The 17,536-nt window shown below is 50.8% G+C and overlaps 1 protein-coding gene across 14 annotated transcripts in view; it reads right to left on the reverse strand.

The window, feature by feature from the left end:
* adgrl2a (adhesion G protein-coupled receptor L2a) overlaps positions 1-17,536 on the reverse strand; it is a 695,216-nt gene that overhangs the window by 346,503 nt on the left and 331,177 nt on the right. The window contains exon 4 of one of the 14 annotated variants that reach the window (XM_072510361.1): positions 6,081-6,152. The exons of the other annotated variants lie outside the window; for them this stretch is intronic. The gene's annotated coding sequence lies outside the window, so the exon portion shown is untranslated. The remainder of the gene's footprint in view (positions 1-6,080; positions 6,153-17,536) is intronic. 14 annotated transcript variants of the gene reach the window in all.

The raw sequence follows: 17,536 nt of genomic DNA on the forward strand, positions 1-17,536 counted from the left end.
AACAGCTGTGGGTCTTTTTTTAAAAAATATTATTACAGTCTAATGTGAGACAGCCTTTTCCTCTTCACGATTTTTTTCGGTTTCCTCTTCTACTCATTGGATTACATTTCACCCAAGAGGCCAGTCTTCATGTGCGAGTTTCGGCAGGGAGCATCAACCGGCTATTTTCACAGCTCACATCCTCAGCTGACAACCCCCTCAAACAGAGCTCTGTAGTTCACAGTGGGTCATTTCGGCCCCACCCCTTTCCCTAACCCTGTGGAGATCGAGCCAAATGTTGTCTTTTGGTCGCACTGAACTAACTCCACAAAGTGGGATCTTCTGCTTTGTATTGTTAATGAAGGAATGCATCACACAGTCCCTTTCACCACCTCACAATGTCAAAAAGCAATTCATGGTCAATGAACTAGTCTTGAAGAGCAGTCACTACTGAAACGCAGCAGTCAATTTGCGCACAGAAAGCTCCCAGAAACAGCAAGGCGATCAAATGTATTTCCCGCTTTTGTGCACTGTTAGCGAAGCCACAAGAGCACATTGCTGAAAGCAAGTTAATCTTTGCAATGATCACCCTGTGGCTCAACAAGGAGTATTCAATCAAATTTAGCTACGGTTTTGCTTTAGATGAGCTGTCTTAATTTGTTTAGATGTCAGAATCAGTTAACACTTGACCTTTTGATTGCTGCACGGAGCATACATTTGAGCAAATGAACATGGACAGATATATTAAATATTGTACACTGTCTAATTAAACAGGGGGAATATTTAATATCATGGCCAGTTCTTGTGCAGAATTGAGAAAAAGCACACTGTATTTATCCAGTTTCTCACTGTACCACGTAAGATTTGATTCATTAGCAAGTTAGACATCTGGAGTGTCGCAGGCGTGCATGTTGATAGAATCGCGTTGTCCTCAGAATGTCAAAAACATTGAAATGTAAGCCACTTCTGTTATGAAAGTAGCTGCCAATATGTGCCCAGCTTGGTCCCTCAAATATGGCGGTGTTGGTCGAAGGCCATATGTTGACCAGTGACCCTCCTTCCCCCACTCGCTCAACCCCGCCCCCCCCCCCCCCCCCCCCCAGGAGAACTTGTGATGCTTCTCCGACAGTTCAGCTTCCACGCAGGGCCTCACTTCAACACGTCACGCAAAAGGTCAACAGCGCCTCCCAACAACTCAGCAACCACAAAGGCAAGTGTAAATTGAAGAAATCTGTTCTGACTTGATTTGCAGCACTGAGACACTTGGAGGTTTTCATCCATCCGATGAGACAACTGTCTGCGCTGTCACGAAGACCGAAAAGATTCCACGGTGCTACTTCAAAGAAGAAGGGAGTTTTGCTGGAGCCCGGCCAACGGTTATCCCCCGGGCCACATCTACAAAATGTTAATGACTCGTCATTTCCCCCCTTGCCGTTTGTCAGATCTTGCTGCATATTACAACATTGACTGTAGCTCTAAAAGTAATTAATTGGCTTGAACGTGCCGGGCAGAATTCTGAGGGATAGGAAAGGGGCTACGCAAATATTGCGGGATTCTCCGTTCTGTGGACTAAGTCCCCACGCCGGTGGGAGATCCGGCGCTAACCACTCCGGTGTCAACAGGCCCCGAAAGTGCGGAATTCTCCGCATTTCCGGGGGGCTAGGTGGACGGCGGCATCGTTAGCGCCACTCCAGCCGGCGCCGAAGGGACTGCGCGAGTTTGCGCATGCGCCAAGGGGCCGGTGTGATCTCGCGCATGCACGGAACTGCCGGCGTATTTTGTCGCATGCGCGGGGGTGGTTCTCTTCTCTGCGTCGGCCATGGCAGAGCCCTACAGAGGCCGGCGCGGACAGAAGGATTGCCCCCCCCGGCACAGGCCCGCCTGCAGATCGGTGGGCCCCGATCGCGGGCCAGGCCACTGTGGCCCCCCCCCCGGGGTCGGATCCCCCCGCGCACCCCCGAGAACCGCCCCAGCCGACATACCTGCCAGGTCCCGACGTGTGGGATCATGCGCAACCCACGCCGGCGGGACTGGGCAAAAACGGACGGCCGCTCGGCCCATCGGGGCCCAGAGAATTGCCAGGGGGGGCCGCTGCCAACGGCCCCCAACCGGCGTGGCGTGAACCCCGCCCCCGCCCCGGAAAACTGGCACCGGCGAATACAGCAGCTGGCGTCGGGGCGGGTTCCGCGCCTCCCCACGGGGATTCCCCGACACGGCGGGGGGTTGGAGAATCCGCAGGTCTTCTATGACCCTGCATAAAAATGGTCAAAGTTTAATAGAAATATATATTTAAAACATTTTATGATCCTGCCACTGAGAGAAGGTTCACAAACACCTGTCTCCACAAACTGAATAGGAATCCTGTGTTGCTTCTCCCACCAGCTTAGGGCAATGAGCTACGTTTGAAGTGTAATCACTCATGTATTACAGAAAATGCCACAGCCCATTTGTGCAAAACAATCTCCCGCTAACAGGTACAACCAGATGATCTGTTTTTGAGATGTAACTTGAAGGATAAATATTGGCCATGCGGGCATGGGCAGGACTGACCAGCTTCGGAATAGTTCCATTGCATCTTTTATGGCCGTGAAGACAGATGGGGTCCCGAGTGCGACATCTCAGGCAAAACGCGACGCCTGCGACAGTGCAACACCTCCCTGGAACTGCGCGGGAGTGTCAGCCTAGGATTTTATGCCAAAGTGCTGGACTAGGAACCACCCACAACATTCTGACTGAAGAGGAGGGAGGGAGACCAACTGAACATAGAACATACAGTGCAGAAGGAAGCCATTCGGCCCATCAAGTCTGCACCGACCCCCTCAAGCCCTCACTTCCACCCTATCCTCGTAACCCAATAACCCCTCCTAACTTTTTTGGACACCAAGGGCAATTTAGCATGGCCAATCCACCTAACCTGCACGTCTTTGGACTGTGGGAGGAAACCGGAGCACCCGGAGGAAATCCACAGACACAGGGAGAACGTGCAGACTCTGCACAGACAGTGACCCAGCGGGGATTCCAACCTGGGACCCTGGTGCTGTGAAGGCTACACAACAGTTTGTACAGAGAGCGGCGCTGGTGCAGTCACTTCCGCTCGCACCTATGGCGGCCCCCGAACCAAATGGACTGGGGCTGCAGTCAGCCACACCACGATTCCAGGCCAGAATGGAGATGGTGGGGTAATTGTGCCCATCAATCACACATGGGGACTGTACTTTGTAGAGATACTGGAGTTGAGTTGGTGCACATGATTTGTGTTATGTAACTATCTTCCACGCACTGCATTTAACACGGATATTATAAAAAAGGGTCCAGAATCACAGAGCAAACCAATGCAAAATAACTAAACCAAGAAATTTTAAACATAAACCTGTATTCATACGACCAGAAAGTCACTTTGAGAATAATGACTTAACCTAGGAATCAGTTATCATGGGACAAAGACAGGTCAGGTCAGAGTAGCCATGATCACAATGGACGGCAATGGACTCCTGTTCCGTGTTGTGGTTATGCAGGCCAATGCATTTGGTGCACAGCGATTACCCACCAACAGCAGTGGGACCAAGCACCGGAATTAATTTGTGGTGATTGTCCCTTTAAGGGTCACCTGGCCTGGGTGGCCAATTAGAACGGAGTGGGGGGGGGGGGGGGGTTGTTATTCCCCCTCCCCTCCCCCACTGCCACCATCCAGCCATGTGGAGTGGCATGTAATCTTTGACTACTGTTTGCAGGGGCAACACTGTTGCGCAGTGTTTAGCACTGCTGCCTCACAGCGCCGAGGACCCGGATTCCATCACGGCTCCGGGTCACTGTCCGTGTGGAGTTTGCACATTCTCCCCACGTCTACGTGGGTCTCAGCCCCACAGTCCAAAAAGATGTGCTGGGTAGTTGGATTGGCCACGCTAAATTGCCCCGTAATTGGAAAAAAAGAATTGGGTACTCTAAATTTATATATTTTTTTTTAAACTACTTTTTCGCGGGGATATCCACCTCACTGGGGTAAACCAGGTGTCGCTAAAAGCATATTAAATCTCATAGCTCTTCCCTTTAATCCCATCGACCTCTTCAGATTTGCAGACACCAATTCCTTTTCTGCGAAAAAAGTAATTTCATTTGCGCTGTGAAAATCAGTTTCAAAGTGAATATTTAGAAATTACAGAGAGCTGCTGATGCTCTGGGGAACTTTATCATTAGGTATATGACTGGCAGCTCTACACATTAATTTTTGTTTGCTCACTGAAATGTAAGATAGTCTTTAATGTAACGAGAAACCAAGGCCCCTTTTTTTTGTTATTGCCAAGATGGAAACTGGTGCTGAAGAATCAAACGCCTTCACATGTCAAGACCAACATTCCTACGTGAAATAAGGAAGGGGAGGAGCTGCATTTATCTGTGAGCCACCCTACCCGATCTCAGAACATGGGTGTTTGATACCCATTAACGCACTTTTCCTTTTTCAACTTCCATCACCGATGTAATACAACAAGAACCCCAGTTGCCATTTGAGCGCAGGAATGTCCCACAAAGGACAGCACGGTGGCGCAGTGGGTTAGCCCTGCTGCCTCACGGCGCCGAGGTCCCAGGTTCGATCCCGGCTCTGGGTCACCGTCCGTGTGGAGTTTGCACGTTCTCCCAGTGTCTGCGCGGGTTTCGCCCCCACAGCCCAAAGATCTCGGTGGATTGGCCATGCTAAATTGCCCCTTAATTGGAAAAAATTAATTGGGTACTCTAAATTTATTTAAGAAAAAGAAATGTTCCACAACCAGCAACGGGATAAGGACCAGGGTGTCCATTTCAGTCTTGTTGAGTTGAGGAATGAATAAAGATAATGGGAGGAGTTGTTCCAGGGGTTGGGGGAGGGGGGGGGGGCGCTGCAGCAGTGTGGAATTCCCTAGCCCTTCTTCCAAATACGGTCAGGAGAATTCGTACATCCACGGGAGGGGTGAAACGGGGCCACGGTTTAATGTCTCATCTGGAAGGGTGTCGGGACTGAAATCCTTCAACACCTGCAGCGGAGTTTTTGAGCTCAAGTCTCTGCAGTGGGTTGAAGGCTGGGTGAAATGACCTGTACTCGGGTCCCGCAATCTGCCTCAGGACATCACCTAGTTCTGCGTCAGTCTGATGCTCATACACCAATCATCCTTCGTTCGGTCAAGAACGGCACTCAACTTCGAGAGGCAGATCAGAGGCCGGGAGTTTCCAGCCCTGCCCACTGCCAGGAGCTCCTGGTGCCGCTGAACGTCACTGGGCACTTGGCTGGCTCACTGCATCCCTGCAGAGGGTCCCACCACGGCAAGGCCAGAAATTCCCAGCCCGAGTTGCCAACTCTGGTTGCAAGGATTCCTGGAGGTTTGATCACGTGACACCTGATCACGTGGCAGTCAAAAATGGTATTAATTTATTCTAATGAAGGTTGGGTTCCCTGTAGTTAAAATGAGTAACTGGTGTTACTCAATTGCACTGATATCTAACAGGAATGGTGGTAAGGGCCAGATTCTCTTCACAGCCAACAGGAATACAATAACTCACCAATATTACCAGTCATGTACAAATTCAGTGTAATCCTACCTGTGGCTATAATTCGCTGAACTTCACCCTTGAAACTCCAGCTAGGATCCTCTTTGGAAGTCTATGTATACCACATCAACCAAATTAACTCATCATCCCCTGTTACCTCATCAAATAATACAAATCAGGCTAGTGAGAACACAATTTGCACTCCACACCCAGCCCAACCCAAAAGAAAATTGTGGCGCTTCCCTTCAGTTAATCTACAACTTTCCAAGTGACTGCCGATTTTGTCTCAGATTATCTATCCTTCCTAAACGTTCTCATCCCTGAGGCGGAAATAATTGGTCTGGAGAAGTTGTTGGCCTTATCCTTCCACAATTTCTTTTCACAACTGTGTACAATTTGCAATTCTCCTCTCTTCCTGAAACTATCCCCGGAGCCGGAGGAGAATTGGAAAATTATGGCCAATGTCTCCGCAATTCTCATCCCTGCGTGACTCATATTCCCACCCTTGCGTGCCTCAGTATCCTCGGATGCAACTCATCTGGTCCCGGTTTAGATCTACTTCAAGTACATTCAGCCTTCCTGACCTCTCCCTCTTTATCCATTGTTAGTCCATCGAGTCTTGCAGCGACCTCCTCGTTCACCACAAACCGCTTAACCTGTGGAGACATTATTTGCACAACGACTGGACAAGTCGACACATTCAAAGCGCTTAATAGTAATAATAATAAACGCTTATTGTCACAAGTAGGCTTCAATGAAGTGACTGTGAAAAGCCCCTAGTCGCCACATTCCGGCGCCTGTTCGGGGAGGGCGGTACGGAAATTGAACCCACACTGCTGCCTTGTTCTGCATTACAAGCCAGCTGTTTCGCCCACTCTGCTAAACCAGCCCCTTGTTTAGTGCGTCAGCTACGCCCCTGGCTCCATGCATAAATTCCCTTTTTCATAGAATCCCTACAATACAGAAGGAGGCAATTCAGCCCATCGAGTCTGCACCGACCCTCTGAAACAGCACCCTACCGAGGCCCACTCCCCTGCCCTATTCCTGTAACTTCACTTAACTCGCACATCTTTGAACTGTGGGAGGAAAGCAGAGCACCTGAAGGAAACCCACTCAGACGCAAGGATAAGGTGAAAAATCCACAGACACCCAAGGCCGGAATCGAACCCGGGTCCCTGGCACTGTGAGGCAGCAGCGCTAGGCACTGTGAGGCAGCAGTGCAAACCCCTGTGCCGCCCTCTAATCCTGCAATCGGCCCTACTACACTTTTTACTTTTCATATGCCTGCAAAGGACTTTTCCATCTTGCTGTCAATCTCTTCTCGACCACTCTCTGCCCTGGTCTTATTTTATTTTTTTACTTCTACCCCCCCCCCCCCCCCCCCCCCCGAAATTCAGCCTGGTTCTCATTGTAATATCAGAACCAAAAGTCCACGCCCTACCACCTGCCCTGCCCTCACCCACACCCACCACCCCAATTCCAGGAAACTCAGTCATACCGGGAGACAGTCAGGAGCCCTGGGGGCAACTTTGTACTGTAGGTTGGTGCTCACTAAGAAACCAGACTGGGGTGGCACGGCGGCGCAATAGTTAGCACTACTGCCTCACGGCGCCATGGACCCGGGTTCGATCCCGGCCCCGGGTCACTGTCCGTGTGGAGTTTGCACATTCTCCCCATCTCACCCCCACAAATACCAAAGATGTGCAGGCTAGGTGGATTGGCCAGGCTAAATTGCCTCTTAATTGAAAAAAAAAGAATTGGATACTCTAAATTTATATAAAGAAAAGAGACCAGTCTGAGGCTCCCAAACTCACTCACAGCCGAGCAACAAGAGGAGAACATCGTGCCATTGGTCAGGCAGGGGAGGTCGCAGGGGAGGCAAGTCCAGTTTCCTGTCCACTTCACCACCCTCCTCCCCCCCCCCCACCCACCCACCCACCCCAGCTCTTGCAAGCCCACTCCTGCTTCATGTGAAATCTCAGATTAGCCCACACAAGTTTAACATTTCCACTTGTTTATACACTGGGCCAATGCTTAGCAACCTGTGTGATGTCACTGTCGGGAAACAGGAAGGTATTAATAATTTCTCCTGAGCTGTTTCTGGATACGTGTATGAACATAACTTCTCGCTTTGATGAAACGGCAGAATGACAGTAAAAAATATTAATTCAGGTATTGCAGGATCTTTCATCGCGAACTGAAGAACCGCTGTTTTGGGGCCTATCGCTTTAGGAGTGCCAGTGGGAGATTTTGTTTTTACCACCTGCGATTCGCCACATGAAAGGAAATGATAAAGCTCCCGCTGGCCGATGTTGGTGAACATCCAGCAGAGACTGCGTGGTCTCCCACTGCTAGGGAAGGGAGCAAATGAGCTGGCTGAGTGTTTCCCAGCCCTGCTAACAAGCCTCCAAGCAACCAGCCTAGCACAGCCCCACAGGACCATAAGAAATAGGAAGAGTAGAGAAGCATGGTGGCTCAGTTTTGCTGGGGCTGCTGCCTCATGGCGCTGAGGTCCCAGGTTCGGTCCCGGGTCACTGCCCGGGTGGAGTTTGTACATTTGCCCCGTGTCTGCGTGGGTCTCACCCCCACGACACAAAGGTGTGCGGGGTTGGTGGATTGGCCACGCTAAATTGCCCCTTAATTGGAAAAGAAAATAATTGGGTCCTCTAAATTTATTTAGAAAAAAGAAATCGGAGCAGATATAGCCATTCGGCCCCTCAAGCCTGCTGCACCATTCAATTGGATTCTGATTGATCCGACATTCCTCATGTCCATTTTCCTGCCCTTTCCACGTAACATCCACTGACGGGATGGGCTGGAGATTCAGCCATCACCACTCTCCGGCATGACGCATCATGTGTCCTGCCGAAAAAATCAACAACATCCCAGCTACAATTCTCCCTCAAACCGAAACAATGAATGATATACCAAGGAAGAGATTGACCAGTGGTTCCCAACCAACCGCTACAGTCACCAGTGGGGTCGTAGGATGAGATTTTGAGGACTTGAGCTCATAGGGGCTGGCTTAGCACACTGGGCTAAATCGCTGGCTTTTAAAGCAGACCAGCCTCCCCGAACAGGTGCCGGAATGTGGCGACTAGGGGCTTTTCACAGTAACTTCATTTGAAGCTTACTTGTGACAATAAGCGATTTTCATTTATTTCATTTTCATTGGCCGCAATGTCAGGCATGGGGCGCAGGTCGAGATTGACAACTTCATTCTGTTAGTGGGTATGGCGTAATTCTCTGTTCTCGGACGCCCAACTGCTGCTATAACCTCCTCTCCTCCAGGTGCCATGCCCGAAGAGGGTATTGGTGTCCATGGACATCCATTGGATTGTCCCGTGATTCTGCCTGGCAGCGCACTGCAGTGGTTTACCATTGCCTTCTGCAGTCTGGATGGCAAGGAAACTCTCCTGCCCTTTTGCCTGCCATCTGATGTGTCGTAAGGATTTTCAGGGAGATAATCAACTTGTTACAAACTCGACCACCATGGACTTCAAGGTGGGACTTGAACCCAAGCTTTTTGGTCCAGATTTAGAGATATTACCACAAAACCTCCTCCTGCTGTAGCCACAGCCTCTAAAGAAGTGGGTATTTTCTTTTGTCAGACGAAAGCGGGGAATTTTAACCTTCTGCTTTCGTTCCACAACCCTCTTAATTAACTACTCCACTCAAAAACCTCCCACAAACCGCTCCGCTCACCCGCCCCCCCGCTCTCCCCCTCCCTCAACCCCCCCTCCTCATTCCCCCCCCGCCACTCTCACCCCCCCCGCCGCTCTCACCCCCCACGGCTCACACTGCAATGAAGTTACTGTGAAAATCCCCTAGTCGCCACACTCCGGCACCTGTTCGGGCACACTGAGGGAGAATTCAGAATGTCCAATTCACCTGACAAGCAGGTCTTTCAGGACTTGTGGGAGGAAACCGGAGCACCCGGAGGAAACCCACGCAGACACGAGGAGAATGTACAGATTCCGCACAGGCAGTGACCCAAGCCGGGAATTGAACCCGGGGCCCTGATGCTACGAAGCCTCTGTGTTACCGTGAGAGATTGACCATCTCTGGAGCAGGTCTAGTGGGCAGGAAAGAACTGCGTCAAGAGAATGTGCAGAAAGAGGGAGGAAATAGCACACTGATGTGCTCCAGCTAGAAGAATTCCCTGACTGTGCCACACCTACTGTGATTAGTTGGGTTGCAGCTCCACAGACACAGTGGCTACGAACAAGTGTGGCTGGGAATCCTGCCGTGATGAACTCATCTCTTGAACAAAGAACAAAGAAAAGTACATCACAGGAACAGGACCTTCAGCCCTCCAAGCCTGCTGCCCGTCTAAACTAAAATCTTCCCCATTTCCGGGGTCCTTGTCCCTCTATTTCCATCCTATTCATGTATTTGTCAAGACGCCCCTTAAATGTCACTATCGTCCCTGCTTCCACCACCTCCTCCGGCAGCGAGTTCCAGGCACCCACTACCCTCTGTGTAAAAAACTTGCCTCGTACATCTCCTCTAAACCTAGCCCCTTGCATCTTAAACCTATGCCCTCTAGTAATTAACCCCTCTACCCTGGGAAAAAAACCTCTGACAATCCACTCTGTCTATGCCCCTCATAATCTTGTAGATCTCGATCAGGTCGCCCCTCAACCTCCGTCGTTCCAGTGAGAACAAACCGAGTTTATTCAACCTCTCCTCATAGCTAATGCCCTCCAAACCAGGCAACATCCTGGTAAATCTCTTCTGCACACTCCCCAAGGCCTGTCCAGCACCTACAAGGCACAAGTCAGGGTTATGATGGAACACTCTCCACTTGCCTAGATAAGTGCAGCTCCAACGACACTCAAGAAGCTCGATGCCACCCAGGACAACCCTGTTCCAGCACCATGCCCAGAACTCATAACAAGCTGCTTGCCCGACTGCAACGTCCATTTCATTTTCCCACTCCAGCTGTGGACTTTATGTCTCCCATTGCCAATATTAGCCTAACAATGTAGACCCATGGCAACTGGGAACTAGTTCGAGATTGCCCAAGCTTTAACCCACCAGAAACCAGAGACCAAAGGCCGCCGTCCAACCAAACAATCCCCATAGATTCTTTTGTAAATCAAGGCTGTAAAATGCCTATCCTTCCGGGATCAATTCCTGGTTGGTGCCTAGTGGACTGAAGTTAGTCAGACAGTGGTATTAAACTACTCAGTGTCAACTGGGTCTCAGTAGGGGATACACTCGCCCCAGCCAGAAACTCGTAGTAAGTTCCTCTTAAGCTCCTCGTAGTAAGAGCTTAAAAACCTAGGCCGTCATTCCCATTACAGTTCTGAGTGAGTGCTGCATCGTCAGTGATGCCAGATTATCTTCCAGATAACACCTTAACTCTGGCCCCCTAAGCCTCTCACTATTTTGAAGGTGAGAAGGGGATATTTCCTGGTGTATTTCCCACAGATTTAAGCTGATTATGCAGTCACCATTACACGGAAGCTAGCTTCGTGTAATTTGGCTGCCACATTTCTGATATTACAGCAGTGACTTCAGAAGCACTCCATTGGCTGTAAAGCGCTTTGGGACATCTTGGGCGCTATTCTCCCCCCCCCCCCCACACCGGGTGGGAGAATCGCCGGGGCGCCGCGCGAATCGCACCACGCCGCCCCGATCCCCGCACGCGATTCTCCCCCCCCCCCCGGAAACCAGCGGCGCGCGATTCGCACCGGGGCGCTCGGATGGGCCGAGCGGCCGCTACGACACGACAGGTTCCCGCCGGTGCCGTCCACCCCTGGTCGCTGCCGGCGGCAACTCTGCGGGAACACTGGGGGGGGGGGGGGGCGGCCTGTGGGGGAGGGAGGTGGCCTCCGATGGGGTCTGGCCCGCGATCGGGGCCCACCGATCGGCGGGCCGTCCTCTCCACCCCCCCCCCGGGCCTACCTCCTTCCAGGCGCAGCCCCAGAACACCGGCCCCGTGTTGGTGAGGGGCCGGCGTGCGCAAGACGTTCCCCATGCATGCGCAGGATGGCGCGGCCCAACTGCGCATGTGCGGGATTTGCGCGCCGCCCATTTGGTGCCGCGTAAGGACGCTAGAGCGGCGTGAACCGCTCCAGCGCCGTGCTGGCCCCTTGTGGCGGCCAGAATAGGTTGTGCCCGGGCCCTGTTCGCGCCGTCGTGAAACGCGACGGCGTTCACGACGGCGCGAATACTTGGCCTCCATATCGGAGAATCGTCCCCCCCAGAGTTTGCGAAAGGCGCAATCTAAATGCAAGTCTTCGTTTCTGTGAATGGAGCTGTCAAATAAGCTAAACTGATGTATAACATGTCGGCGTGCACCAGGGGGGGGGGGGTGGCATAAAACTGTTTGCCAAGATGTGCTGAAAAAGGGTAGAACGAGGTGTCGTAAGATTGATTGACTTTGTAGAAAAGATCGCTTGCGACAAGCAATGTGTTTACGCTGCCCTGCAGGAGGTGTGAGGCGGAGTGTCGGGCCTGTGGCTCACAGAGCTCCGATCAGACCAGGGCCTCTTTTAGTCTGGTGCCCTCTGCTCGGAACCCAGAAAATACCCTTTACCTTACAAACAATGGGGAGGGCAAGGGGAATCCGAACTTGTCACCCTCTAACATGTTTCTCAATGGCGGCACGGTGGCGCAGTGGTTAGTGCTGCTGCCTCACGGCACCGAGGACCCGGGTTCGATCCCGGCCCCAGGTCACTGTCCGTGTGGAAGTTGCACATTCTCCCCGTGTCTGCGTGGGGCTCACCCCCACAACCCAAAAGATGTACAGGGTAGGTGGATTGGCCACACTAAAATTGTGCCCCTTAATTGGACAAAGTACAAAAAGATGGTGCTCAATTGGAGTCAACAACTTGCATTTACATTGCACCCGGAAATGAGCACCCGGAAATTAGCACAAGATGCCCTAAAGAGATTCTCAATGACATTTTTAAAAAGTAACAATGCCACAAGAGGGGGGGGAAAAAGGCATAAGTTTGGGTAGATGGCCAAGGACTTGGTCAATCTGATATTCTGTGCATATTCTAATCATTTGAATTCAAGAACTGTCATATCTCCAACACCGAAGGAAGGTCACGGGGGGTTAATTGTTCACTGTTTAAGCTACAAGTCTGAAATGTTCCGAGTTGAGCAACGTGTTCTGCAGAGCAACTTACAAAGGCAAGAGACAATGTCTCACAGCCGTCCTTGCCCCCAAGCAAGCGTGCCGTGCACCCAAGCACACTTGACAGGACAATGATGTTTATAAGTTCTTATCGGGAAGGTTTTTAATTTGTGGCCAGGCTGACAGACGAGAATTGAGTCAGAGAACACTGGAGCATTGTGGTATGCAGCCCGAGTAGAGTCCAGAGCTGACCTCTGGTACTGTCAGGTGGCCAAGGGCCCAGCTGCCCGAGCAGCTCTTAATTCCTTGCTGCCAAAGCAGGACAGGCGTCTCAGGAGGCGCCTGGTTGAATGTAAATTAGAATCTTCTTTTCCTCAGAAGAATTTTTATGGTCTGGCTCGGGAAGGAAGGGCATCCCTGGGCCATCACCCTGGAGTGATGTGAGCACGGGTGCAGGCAGAATTTGAGTGTCACTGAAGATATTTTCATGGCAATAACTTTTCGCCCCTCTGAGAGATGTGGTGGTCATTCATTCTGACGTTAGGTGAAAGGTTGCTCGGGCGTGGAATGCGAGAGGAATGCCTCTTCGCTGCTGAAAAACTAGCCGTCTGTGACCTTGCGCATGTCTGCTCGTCAGGGCAAAGGACAACCGAGCTGATTGTTAAAATGGTGCAACTCAGCATAATCTAAAACATCTTGCCGGTAATATCTCAACAGCGACTTGCATTTATATAGCTTATACCCATGAAATAGTCAGTCATTCCGAGACGCAACTCAACTCCGAGTCAAATGCAGAGAATAGAAGTGGTGATGAAAAGCTCGGTCAAAGGCGGAAGCCGCGAATCGACCAATCCGTGACTCAGTGTTCCCATCAGCGGGAAATCCAGAGTGATTCCCGCTGGCGCTCCGAAGACTCTGATGTGCCATGCACCAGCACTTTGAAAAAATATTTTCCTCAAGCGGGTTTTTGGCGCCATTCTATGGCACACCGGAGTTCTTGCTGGAACTGAGGGGGACAGGGCCTAATCTCTCTGACAGGTCCCATACCTCACAGATCAGAGGGCCATTTTTTAAAGGGTGCCCCGATCTCAAAAAGCTGCTGTAGCATCCATCGAAATGCTGGCAAAGCCACCCCGCTCTCAGAACCCCTCTGCCTCACATCCACCCCAGCACCATAGACCCTTCCTTCAGTCTCCCCCTCAATTCCTCCCCTTCAAGCCCCACTCTTTGTCAGTACCAACCCAGTAGCTTGCACTCTGAGGGCAGCAAGGGGTGAGCACCCTCCCTACATTGTCTCCAGCGTACAGAGGAGCATCCTTCATGGGAGGTGGGGCAAGGGGGGGGGTCTATGATGGGCTGGAGAGCTTCAGGCCAGGGGTCCTTTGGCTAGTCTTCACATTGGCAGCCTTTAAACCCAATAAACAGTCGCTCAGTATCTCATAATAAAGTGAAAGTGCTCTCAACTGCACACCTGCATCCTTTAAAAAGTCTGTCAGCATGCCAAGTTTAAAAGTCTGCGAGATGAAGGTAAAAGTAATCCATTTAAAGTGGTGGATACCTTTGAAGTGGTTTACTCAATCAATTTCATTACCCTTTAAAGTATAGAAGCCTGTGTGTATGCCCAGAAGGCTAGAAGCTTTGAACTGTATTGTTTACATTCAATTTGACACACCATGCCTGCTAAAGGTTTCATGATTGACAGGTCAAGGCAGTTTCAAAGGGGAGATTTGGATTGTTTATTTATATAGCTCGACAGGAATCCATTACTTCCAGGGGAGGTGTTTTCCTAACTGCAGTTTTTTTTTTAGAAACAAAGGTGCCTCTTTGTTCTGGAGCACTTCCAAGAAAGAGCAGGGGCTGGCCCGTGGCTGCTTTTTCTGGGAAGTACTTGAGAACAAAGAATCAGCCTCATGAAAAAACGGGCGTCAGGAAAACACCTGTTCCCCTGGAGTATAAATTGGAACAGCCTAGAGATCTTGCAGCACAGTACGGCTGGAGGAGGTTACGGAGATGAAGACGGGCAAGGCCATGGAGCAGCTGGAAATGACTGGGAGAACTTGAAAATGGAGGCACTGCCAGAGCAGGAGACAATGTAGTTCAGTGATCACTAGAGTGATGGGTAGAGCCACAGGCAGTCGAGATTTGGATGAATTCAACTTTATGGAGGGCGGGGAAATGGAGGCTGGTCAGAAAAGCACGGGAATAATCAATCTCGAGTTAACAATGGCATGAGGTTCATAGCTGGGTTTAAATCCATGGGGGTGAAGCTGGCCTACCCTAGTAGAGTAAGCTCAGAGCAAGTCGACAGCCATTTTTACTCTCAGCCCTCAATCTTCCTCAGATTTGCCATGAGCTCATTGTACTGGTAATGACATCAATTCTATCCCATTGCCTCTTGATTGATGGAAACACATCCTTTCCTTACTTCAGTCCTCTCTTGTTGGGTTTCAGCTGCACAGGAACTGGTGTTCTTGAGTATCTTCTCAATTGAGCGGCTCCAGATCACACTGGGGCCACGGTTAAGTGTATGCCGGCTTTTTGACCGATAGAGAGCATCACAGTCAAGCTGAGTAACGTGCTGCTGTCATCCATGTGGAGCGTCAACAGGGTGATTGGACGGTGGATCAAAATGTCGACGCAAAGGGTCGACGCAAGTAAATGGAGCACAATCGAATGGCCACGTTGCGCCTGAAAAGCAGCGAGCCGTGGCACGATGTAGCTGACAGAAGCCGGGATCTACCCGACTCACAATGCCTCGCAAGATGTAACGCGATCACGCAAGACGTTGCGATGTGAATCCCACCCACCACGTTTTGGCAAATCTGCATATTAGAGGGAGACAGCTCGTCTCACTTTAATCTGCAGTTGAGGCACCCAGGGGTTCGGATCTATCCCCTTCGCCTCGGAGACCCAGGCGATGGCTGTTCAGTACCGGTCTCCACAAACGGGGACCAGACAGAATGGAACTCAAGGGAGTCTCCCAGAGGATCAGAGGCCCCTTGGGGTGCCCTGGCACTGCTGCTGCAACCTGGGGAAGCTGGCACCGCCAGCTAGCAGAAACTGCCACCGGTGTCCTAATTTGCATCAAGACCCACCATCCCTGTGCCCCGTGACCCACACCAGAACCCAGCAAGCGATGCCCCGATTTTTAAATTCTCGCCCTCATCTTGAAACCCGACCATGGGCTCAAACCCCGGCCTATTTCTATAATCTCTCCCAGCTCCGCCACCCTCCGAGGTATCTCCGCTCACCTACCTCAGGTCTTCCGAGCAACCCGATTTTAATTGCCCCGCCATTGGTGACCATGCCTTCAAGCTGCCTAGTCCCTGAGCTCTCCAATTCCCTCCCGCCATCTCGGTGACTCTCTAACCTCTTTCCTCCTTTTTTAAAAAAACATTTTTTATTCTCCTCCTTTTCACATTTTCTCCCAAATTTACACCCACCAACAATAAACAATAATCAGCAACAAATATGTCAATCCCCATATCAATAACAACGATCCCATCCTCCCACCAAACCCCAAACATTAGCCCGCATGTTTACATAAACAAATGACAAAAAGGAATCAGGGATCTCCCCTAGTCACCCTTAATACACACAGCCCCCCTCCCACCCCCCCAACCCTCCCACCCATCCCCCCCCTAACTAATGTTCGATGTTATCCAGTTCTTGAAAGTGCATAATGAATAATGCCCATGAATTGTAGAACCCCTCCGTCCTTCCCCTCAGTTCAAACTTAACCTTCTCAAGAGTCAAGTATTCCAACAGGTCCCCCCGCCACGCCAGGGCACAGGGTGGAGAGGCTGCTCTCATCCCAACAGGATCCACCTTTGGGCGATCAATGAGGCGAAGGCTACGATATCTGCCTCCGCCCCCGTTTCCAACCCTGGCTGGTCCGACACCTCAAATATGGCCTCCCGGGGACCCGGGTCCAGTTTCACGAGCACCACCTTGGAAATTACATAGAACATAGAAAATACAGCACAGAGCAGGCCCTTCGGCCCACGATGTTGTGCCGAACCTTTGTCCTAGATTAATCATAGATTATCATTGAATTTACAGTGCAGAAGGAGGCCATTTGGCCCCGAGTCTGCACCAGCTCTTGGAAAGAGCACCCCACCCAACGCAACGCCTCCACCCAACACCAAGGGCAATTTTGGACATTTAAGGGGCAATTTATCATGGCCAATCCACCTACCCTGCACATCTTTGGACTGTGGGAGGAAACCGGAGCACCCTGAGGAAACCCACGCAGACACGGGGAGGACGTGCAGACTCCGCACAGACAGTGACCCAAGCCGGAATCGAACCTGGGACCCTGGAGCTGTGAAGCAATTGTGCTATCCACAATGCTACCGTGCTGCCCTTAAAAACAAATAAATCTACACTAGATCATTTTACCGTAATCCATGTACCTATCCAATAGCTGCTTGAAGGTCCCTAATGTTTCCGATTCAACTACTTCCACAGGCAGTGCATTCCATGCCCCCACTACTCTCTGGGTAAAGAACCTACCTCAGATATCCCTCCTATATCTTCCACCTTTCACCTTAAATTTATGTCCCATTGTAATGGTTTGTTCAACCCGGGGAAAAAGTCCCTGACTGTTTACTCTATCTATTCCCCTGATTATCTTATAAACCTCTATCAAGTCGCCCCTCGTCCTTCTCCGTTCTAATGAGAAAAGGCCTAGCACCCTCAACCTTTCCTCGTAAGACCTACTCTCCATTCCAGGTAACATCCTGGTAAATCTTCTTTGCACCTTTTCCAAAGCTTCCACATCCATCCTAAAATGAGGTGACCAGAACTGTACACAGTACTCCAAATGTGGCCTTACCAAAGTTTTGTACAGCTGCATCATCACCTCACGGCTCTTAAATTCAATCCCTCTGTTAATGAACGCGAGCACACCATAGGCCTTCTTCACAACTCTATCCACTTGAGTGG

This window comes from Scyliorhinus torazame, chromosome 7, assembly GCF_047496885.1.
Source record: "Scyliorhinus torazame isolate Kashiwa2021f chromosome 7, sScyTor2.1, whole genome shotgun sequence".
In the NCBI taxonomy this organism is placed as follows: Eukaryota; Metazoa; Chordata; class Chondrichthyes; order Carcharhiniformes; family Scyliorhinidae; genus Scyliorhinus; species Scyliorhinus torazame.